Here is an 8,980-nt window from a genome sequence, read left to right on the forward strand (position 1 = left end):
TGCCATTCTGTGAATATTTTCTGTGAAAAGGACTTGATTTTGCTTAGAGTGAAGAACATTTTAATAATCTAAAGAACCTTTTTTTCATTATAAACAACCTTTTGTGCCATGGAAAGGTTCAATGGATGTTGAAGGTTCTTAATTCAACAATATGCCAATAAAGCACCTTTTTTTTTTTTTTATAGTGCAGGAATTCTGAACACTTTTTAATTTCATAACCTGGATGTAAAGGTAATGATTAAATGATATTTTAATGATGTTCGCACTGGAAAGGAAAGTTTATATTGCGTTTGACAGAATGAATATGGTCTCCCTTTCTCTTCAACTGTAGAGTTAGCACCAGTGCTTGCTTTTTATTGCGGTGTTAAAAGGTACGGGAGTGGATTACGGCTCTCCTATCTGAACTACTTGCACTGGGAGCCACAAAAGCTTTTCACCCGCGAAGTATACAGTTCTTCTCAAAAGTAACCAAGATGGACACAAATAGATTGCATTGTGCCCTGTGCAGCCCTGGTCCACGTTTTAAATCTCTCTCTCTAACCTAATCAGTGACATTTAGGGTAGACAGCCGACATCGGCGAAACTATATCAGTTCATGTCAGTCAGGTGCTTAAAAAGGTGGAATTGGAAAACCAAATGAAAAAAAAGGAGCCTGTTGCATGATCTGAGGACTTTTTTTGAGTAATTTTTTCCATTAGGAAGCACTTAAAGGGATAGTTCATCTCAAAAGTAATATTCTGTCATCTTTTCTATCAGCTTCGTTTTATTATAAACTGACTGTGCAACACAAAAGATGGTATTTTGATAAATAAGTATACTGTATGCACCAGCCTTTTATTTCACTTACGTTCTTGTTTCAACATTTTATTAAAATGTTGTTTTTCATTTAGGTTTTTGTTTTTTATTCAAAGCTTGATATCTCACTAATTTCTTTCTCCAAGGTTGGCATGCGCTTTTGATGTCTTATTTTAAATATGAATGCGATCTTTTAAAAAGAAGCGCAAACTTCATTAGAACTACGTACCCTAAATAGTTAGCTTAGCATAGATGAAGTGTTTACCCATTGGTCCTGGCCACTGTCAGTGTGAAATATGAAAGTGCTTAACCCCTGTGTGCTCGGGGAACTGCAGGGAACCTAACGGGTGTTGAATTGCAGGGTTTGCATGTTTATAATGAGCAGAGAAAACTGCTGCGGAGCATAAAGAAGGAAGTCTATTGCACATTAAGCGGCTGAATGTTTTACAGAGGGTAATAAACTCCTGCCTGGCTAATCAAATTCACCGAGAAAATACCATCCTTCAAGTCTTCAAGAGACCAAGTTTTTTTTACTCTTTTCTTCAACAGCGTTTATTGAGAGTCATTGCAGCAACACAATTTACCTGATTAGAGAATGCATCTTCTTGCTCATTTTCAAAACAATTTAGCAAAGTTTAATAGATTACTCAAATTGCCCTGGTGTGCTATTCTGCTGAATTAGTTGATATGGGGAGAAGCTTTACTCCCACATGCCCCCTCAGATTTTTAATCCAAATCCATAAAAAAACAGGAAAAGATAGCATTTCATATTGTATGTATATTAAATTCATTAAAATTTGATATTTTATGTATATTAAATTCATTAAAACTATCATTTGTCTTTATAAAACTTAGAATATAGAAGATATACAATATAAAACATTATGTATAAACAATTATACATTATGGTGCATTTTAATTAATTATATTAAAAAGTAAAAAAATAAATATATATAGTTCTTTCAGCTCATGGCTGCATGATCAAAATCTTTTATACAAGAAGTTCCGATTGGTCATGCCCTGCGAGATGTGAGCGCCGGCAATCATATCTGGCATCATGTTTACATGCACTAATAATGGCCTTATTGCTATTAAAATGGTGAGGTAATCACTCCCATTGTTCAAATGTCCACAGATGTCCACTCAATGCACGATTTAGTGTATCTTATGATTAATTTGCTTCATAAGCTTGCATGTAATTAAGGTTCCAATTCATTGCAGGGAACAGCCCTTCCTCTGAAAGATAAGTGAAAGCCTTAGAGAAAATGATAATGCACACTTCAGAATGGAGATTGCATGCAAATAAAATCTGCTTCAATAACGCTTCCTTTTTATACTGGCCTACCGCAGTCTGCAGTTCACATTAGTGTCACACCAAGTTCACCTAGTCGTGAAAATGCGTATAAATAGTACGCCAAATAAAAACGAAAAACTCCTAGTATTCATACGCAAAAAATAGAGCAGTTTTCACGTGCATATGACACGAAATTTGTTGATGTACATATAATACACAGTTTTCATGTACATATCTGCTGCGCAACCCTAATCTTACCCATCGCATAGCACAAACGTGCCAAAGACCATTTCTGCATTCCAAAAATAGAAAAGAAAAAAATCATCTTAAAAAGATGATCGTCTTTTTGTACCATTCCATTCTTCTCCCCTACATTTTTCATTTTTAAATGTAAAATGTTTATTAGTGTAAACCACAACTTAACGATGTTTTCAATCATCAAAGAAAAAGTACGCTTTTGCATCTGAATCACAAGCAAATAGTTCGAAAATACAATTAGAAATTGTGGAATGTACAATTAATGCAAACAACCAAAGAATACATATGGGATTTAAACTCAACTGTTCACTGGCCGTATCCTCATATAATCCTCTCTTGTACAATCCTGTTAGGCATATATCCAGACCGATCAAACTACTGAGTTAATATGAATTAATCCATGCCTGTGGCTCCGCTGCAAATTGTCAGTTTCAGCTCATAAATGTTAAACAGACAGACACCTTCTTTATATATCCTCTTCATCTCACACTCGATTAAGACAAACAAGTTAAGTCAGTTAAGATGTAATCAGGATAAGAGAAATGCTTCGATTGCAGAAATATAAATGTAACTGTCATTAACATATTCAGGAATAAAACCTTTTGCCTCCGGACAAATATATAATTGCTCAATATTCCACGAGCTGAGCTGCTGTGTTCAGATAACTTCTTGCTTCTCATGTACAATTCTGACTACATTGCAGAAATTCACAAGATATTTGTTCTTTCTTTTTATCGTTTTCAGTAATATTCATGGACACGGACTAAACTGAATTGGCTATTTTTCCATCAACATGTTTTCATGACGAACTGAAGAAAGAATAAACATGAAACACTAAAGGATGTTGGAAATTACGGTTTCTTGCATTTTTATGAAAGCTCTTGCCCAGTTATTTTAGGTATGATGTATTAAGATATTAAGCTAGCATCAGACTGCACTGCTGTTTTCATTAAGATGTACATTTGTCTTCCCCTGCCTCATAAATCATGTCAGTATGCTTTGCTCAGTCTGATCATCTGGCAGGAATTTAAGCTGACATTTAGAGACAGAGTGAGCAAGCCAGTTATTTTAGAGGCAGCTCTCTACAATGAATTGCTGACATGATATAAGATAATTTAGCAGCATCACATCATGCCATAATTCTGCCTGTGCCTTTTATAATTGCACTAGAACCCTCTCTTAAAGACACAGCGAGCAGAAATTGGAGTCATTTGAGTTTTTCAAAATCTCATGCAGCTTTAAACCATTTTTTTAGCATCATAGCCTCTAATTGCAGTTTTTTATTGCTGTTGGAAAAGAGTACCCTGGGTGTTCGGGGTATTTCTCTTCTTTTGTGTTCGGCAAAAGAAAGGAAATCATACTGGTTTGGAAACAACGAGAAGGATGCAGAATTGTAACTTTTAAGTGAACTATGCCTTTAAGGGGTATCTCGTTATATAGGGGAAGAAGAATAGAGATGGAAACGTCTTTTGTGTGTGGGTGTGCCGTGTAAAACAGAAAAGTGACCGATTGAAAATTAAAATTAGCTTAGAGTGCTGCAAAATCATTTTTGCAACAGTTACCCATCTTCTCTGCGGTCTCTTTAGCCTGCTTTTTCCCTCTTTCCTTGCTTGGCGCCGGCAGTCAGAGTGGGCTGGAGCCATGAAATCCATCATTCCACTTCATCTGCAGCACTCTCCCTTTCTGATCAATGATAGCGCTAATAATAACTGCCACATAGTCACCTCCAGCTCGCTGTCGGTCCGCCACAGCTCCGGGCCTCCCTCTCCAGATTGCCCAGTCCGATTAAGAGCCCATTACAGGGGCTGTTTACTCATAATGTCCCTCAGGCCTACCCCTGCTTTGTTTGCCTGTCTAGAGATCCAAAGGTGATGAGATGACCTTCTGTAACTGCAAAAGTTCATTCCCTCTTAGTCATTTTCAGTTGTTTTGTTTCTATTATTAAAACATTGGGGATTCTGTCAAATGTAAATAAGGAATTTGTTAAAGGGTTAATTCACCCCAAAATGAACATTCTGTCATCAATTCTCACCCTCATGTCGTACCAGACCCGTATAAGACCTTCGTTCATGTTTACAATGCATATTAATGTATTTTTGCTGAAATCGTAGAGCTGTTTGACCCTCCATAGACAGCAACACATGTGAAACGTCCCCACAGGGCCGGCACAAGCCTCTATGAGGCCCTAAGCAAAATTTGATCTGGGGTCCCATATGACTGGTTACTGTCAAAGCTTGTTTATTCACACAAATCTAACACACATATCCAGTTTCGTTTGTTGTAGTGTTGCTTACTTCATGCTATTGTTTGCCTGGTATGTTTTTACTCTATTGTAACAGTTTCAAACTTACAAGTGTGGTCAGGTGTTAATTGAAACGTGACATTCAAGGTCTTAACATATTAAATGGCATACTGAATGTGGTGCACTGAAAAGTAGCCAAAAAGCAGAAGGGAATGCATTTGCAGAACATAAATATAAATCAAAGTTGTCATTTTATTGCAAGTTATATGTTTTTATAATAATTAAGTAAATAATCTGTTATCAGTTTATGAAACAGAAGCTTATTTTTATTAAAAAAAGATATACCCAGGAAAGTTAATTTTAGTCAGAAGACAAATAGGTCTAGGCTACTTTAATCAAGTAAAATGTCTATTTGCTGATGTTTTGATGTTCAAACGTGAACTTTGCTAAAACAAAAAGATAGGCTTCATTTTCCCGCCTTTTGGTTTTTCAAATGTGTAATTGTCGAAGCATCTCATTTCTGATTTTCAAAAACTGGACATTAACTCACCCTCAGGCCGTTCAATCAATCAATCACTTTTATTCATATAGCGCTTTTAACAACACAGATTGTATCAATGCACTGAACAGTATAAAAAAGTAGAGTACAATGTTAGGCATTAAACGGCAGCTGAGTGACTGAGATTAGTTTCTGTTCAGTCCGCTCATTTTAGCAAGGTTGTTTGTCTGGCAGTAGCATCAGGCATATGTTAAAAATTCAAATTGAAGCCTCTACTACATCAATTCTGGCACCCAACATCACAACAAGATGATATTTTTAAGCTTTTTATGCCGCTGAAGCTGTGCTGTTTTGAATTCGCCCCCTCCGGTTTTCGTTTGGTTTTGCCTCCAGCTAGAGCTGTGACGCAATTGTGACCTCGGCCCTAAAAGGGTACATAAAAGGGGTAGTTTTACGTATATTATATTTAGGGGTTATATGCGCAGAAGCAGTATTCCTCACATGCTCACAACAGAATGTTTGCGGATGTATTCGAAGTATTGAGTCATACTTTCTCTGCCACAGCAGTCTATTAAGCCAAGACCGAACACATTAACACTATCATGTATATTACCATGCTAAACTCTCAGAGAGCTGCCATGACAAAAATCACAAATAAAATTTCAGCACAATGGTAGAGATGTCCAGCGGTCATCCCGTCTTCCCCAATCATTGGTGGACATTCAACTAAAGTTGGTTTTCATTGAACGTACAGTCCTGCCATCATCTAGCCAAGGGCCAGTGACTCTAAATCAAACACACTGCGACATCCGACCCCATTACAGCATTCAGCTAAAGTAATCATTAGAAAGAGAAGATGGACTGCCTGCTCTGTCCCAGACCTCTTCTGTCCCATTAGATCCACATTACCAGTCTTCCACCTCTACAAATGAGAAACCTCATTTCTGTCTTAATGTTAACCGATGTATTAATTTAGCTATGGATCTATGTGTTATTTCACTTTGGAAATGAAATATACGCCGCGCTTTTATGTCATTTTATCTGATTTGATTTGCTTGTTGTTGGTGTAAAAACCTTTCCCTACCTCCTAATAACTATTTGAATATCGTACGCCAATAGTTATCTCAGCTAGACGTTGTAAAACATGCATTTCATTGACTCGCTGTCATGGCTGTTGAGAACAGATTGTTGTGTCATCACGTTTTGATGCGATTATTGCAGTGAACCATGATTGGGTAGATAAATACGGCTGGCTGCTCTTTCATCAAATTAAGCATTTCATGCATTATTGATATTTTCAGATGTGCAAGAGAATTCAAGAGGCTAGGCAAGATAAATAAAGTTTAAAGGTATCAGTACAATGAACAAATCACAACTGCACCGAAAGAAAAAAAACTGTTCAAATACACTGTGTCATTTAAAATACAGAAAAATTAATGTAGAAATTGTCATATTAACACTGTGCATTGGGCTCTTTTTTATATCTAGTATATCTTTTTATATCTAGTATATCTTTAAATTTATTACATGAGGCATTATGTACATTTGGTTTATTTTGTGATACTGACTGTCAAAATGTAATATTGATTTGAATGATTATAATCTTACAAAACAATCAGTCTATAGCAACAAAACAAACCACATAACAATAACTTCCATGTCCAAGTCTATATAGGTCTGCGAAGTCAAGGTAACAATCTGAACATTAATTCTACAACTGACCAATCAGAAGCGTGTTTCTCTAAGAGCAGTGTAAAAACGTGTGTTTAGTCGCACATGAGACTATAACTTTTGCAGTTGTTGACAGGAACCCCAAATCATTGCTTCACTTTTTGCCTTTTTGTCATTTTTTCAAATACAATGGGAGAACCCAGGGCCATTTTTCAAGCTCTCTCCAGATTACTTTAACAGCAGCCCGCTAGCTCTGATAAGAGAATAAGAAAAAATAGATATATTTCGGTCTACGCTCTCATTTAAGAGCCCTCTTTCTGAGTCACACTGTTAACTCTCTGCGGGCATTTACTGCCAGTCAAAATCTGGCTCATACATTTTTTTGCCAGTTGCAATTGGACCGAATAGAGAAAAGGTCTTCTTCCTTTCCTGAGGGACTGATAACGCCACACACTGAGTGGAGGAAATGCCTACAGCTTCACAGAATTGCCTTTTCGTATTTATTTTCCTTCCTCCATGCCATAAACAGGCCACCACTTTATTTGCAAATAACTTACAAAAATAATATATGTTGCTCTACGGACATCCAGTTTTGTATTATAATATTGTTTATTTTTACGAGAATTACCAAGAGTAGTAAATAAGTTCACGTGGACCTCTTTTACAAACCACTTGCTTTTTGGTTTTTTAGATCAAGTAGGCTTCAAGTATACGAGGCCTGACTAACTGTTTATCCGCAGACTGAATTTTATAATTATACCTCTTGAGTAGGCCTACTTGTTGAGCTCTTGAAAACATATTGAGAAAGATTCCATGGTTATTTAAAATGGTTATTTTCTCCCCATGCAAATACTGACCTTGGGTGTTCATTTTGATGAATGTGTTTTCAACACCACGATTTCAGGGTGTTATTTATCATGGCATGATCAATGGAATGTCATCAATCCTGATCAAAAATCTATTTTTATGGTGAAAATAGTTCCTCCGTTGTATAATTTGTATACTTTTATATACGATGGTGTAAAATGCCCATCAGAAAAGAAAATCAAGTGTATGAAATTGACAATTAAACTAAGAACCGGTTTGATTAAAACAGTAGCATTAATTTCCCCGGCCTGATTTGAACAGGCTATTTTCTGCTCTCTGTCCTGAATGACTTTCTTCATCTATTTGCATTGACCTGAAGAAGATGAAGTTAAGAGAGATAGAGAATGACCCTGATTACCAGCCCCTGATGTGACTCCACACCAGGTGAACTGGTCATCCAAGGGTCAAGGAGGGTCATATCCATCAGCCAAGAAACGAAAAAGGTCCTCGTGCCAGGGTTCTTCTTCTTTTTCCGGCTTGAGAGTGATGACGGCCTTGTTCCAGATAAGGGACTGATCCATTGGCCTGATTTGTGGCCAGCAGAGCAATTTCAATACCCGTCTTTGCACTGATAGATGAGGCCTGCCTTTGATAAAGGGCCAATTTACCTTAGGGGCAATGGGGATGAAACTGCGGCAGTTGCCTTTATTTGTCTCCACCACAATTCAAAGCAAAGGAAAAAATGGTATAAGACAGGAAAAATTATGTAAAGAGTCAAAATGAAAGAAAAGTTGCGCTGCTTTGACTGATATATGTTGAGGTGTCTTGCTGCTCAGCAGTGGTTCACACACAATGAAAGAAACATACGGCGTAAGGGGTCATTTTCACAGGGAGACATATTTTAAAAAGTGTTTAATTTAATTTTATTTAATTTTATTTAATTTTATTTAATTTAAAATGTCATTTATTTTTATTACATTCTTTTATTTAATTTTATTTCATACAATTTTTATTTTATTTATTTAATTTTTTATCCAACTTAAACATCCATATTGCATATGTTTGCAATAAAACAATGTTATATAAATGACATCTGAGGCTTTTCCATGTTGCACTTAATATTTGATTTGTAATACATCATTGAGCATGATAAGAAATTATAAAACTTGTTTCTTATAAGTATGGTGTAAGAGAAAAGAAAAATCAGTCTTATGTGTCTCTTCTTTTTTAAATACACACTTTGAGTGCTTTCGCAACTCAAAAAGCAATCTCTCCTGAAATGCAAATTGCATTGAAATGATTAAAAAATTTACCTCAATACCCAAACAATAATAAATGAAAACCAAGTGAGATAGTGCTCACACTTTCTCCACATTAGTGACATTGTTTCAGCACAGACCTCATTACTTTGCTG

This window comes from Puntigrus tetrazona, chromosome 21 (assembly GCF_018831695.1).
Source record: "Puntigrus tetrazona isolate hp1 chromosome 21, ASM1883169v1, whole genome shotgun sequence".
In the NCBI taxonomy this organism is placed as follows: Eukaryota; Metazoa; Chordata; class Actinopteri; order Cypriniformes; family Cyprinidae; genus Puntigrus; species Puntigrus tetrazona.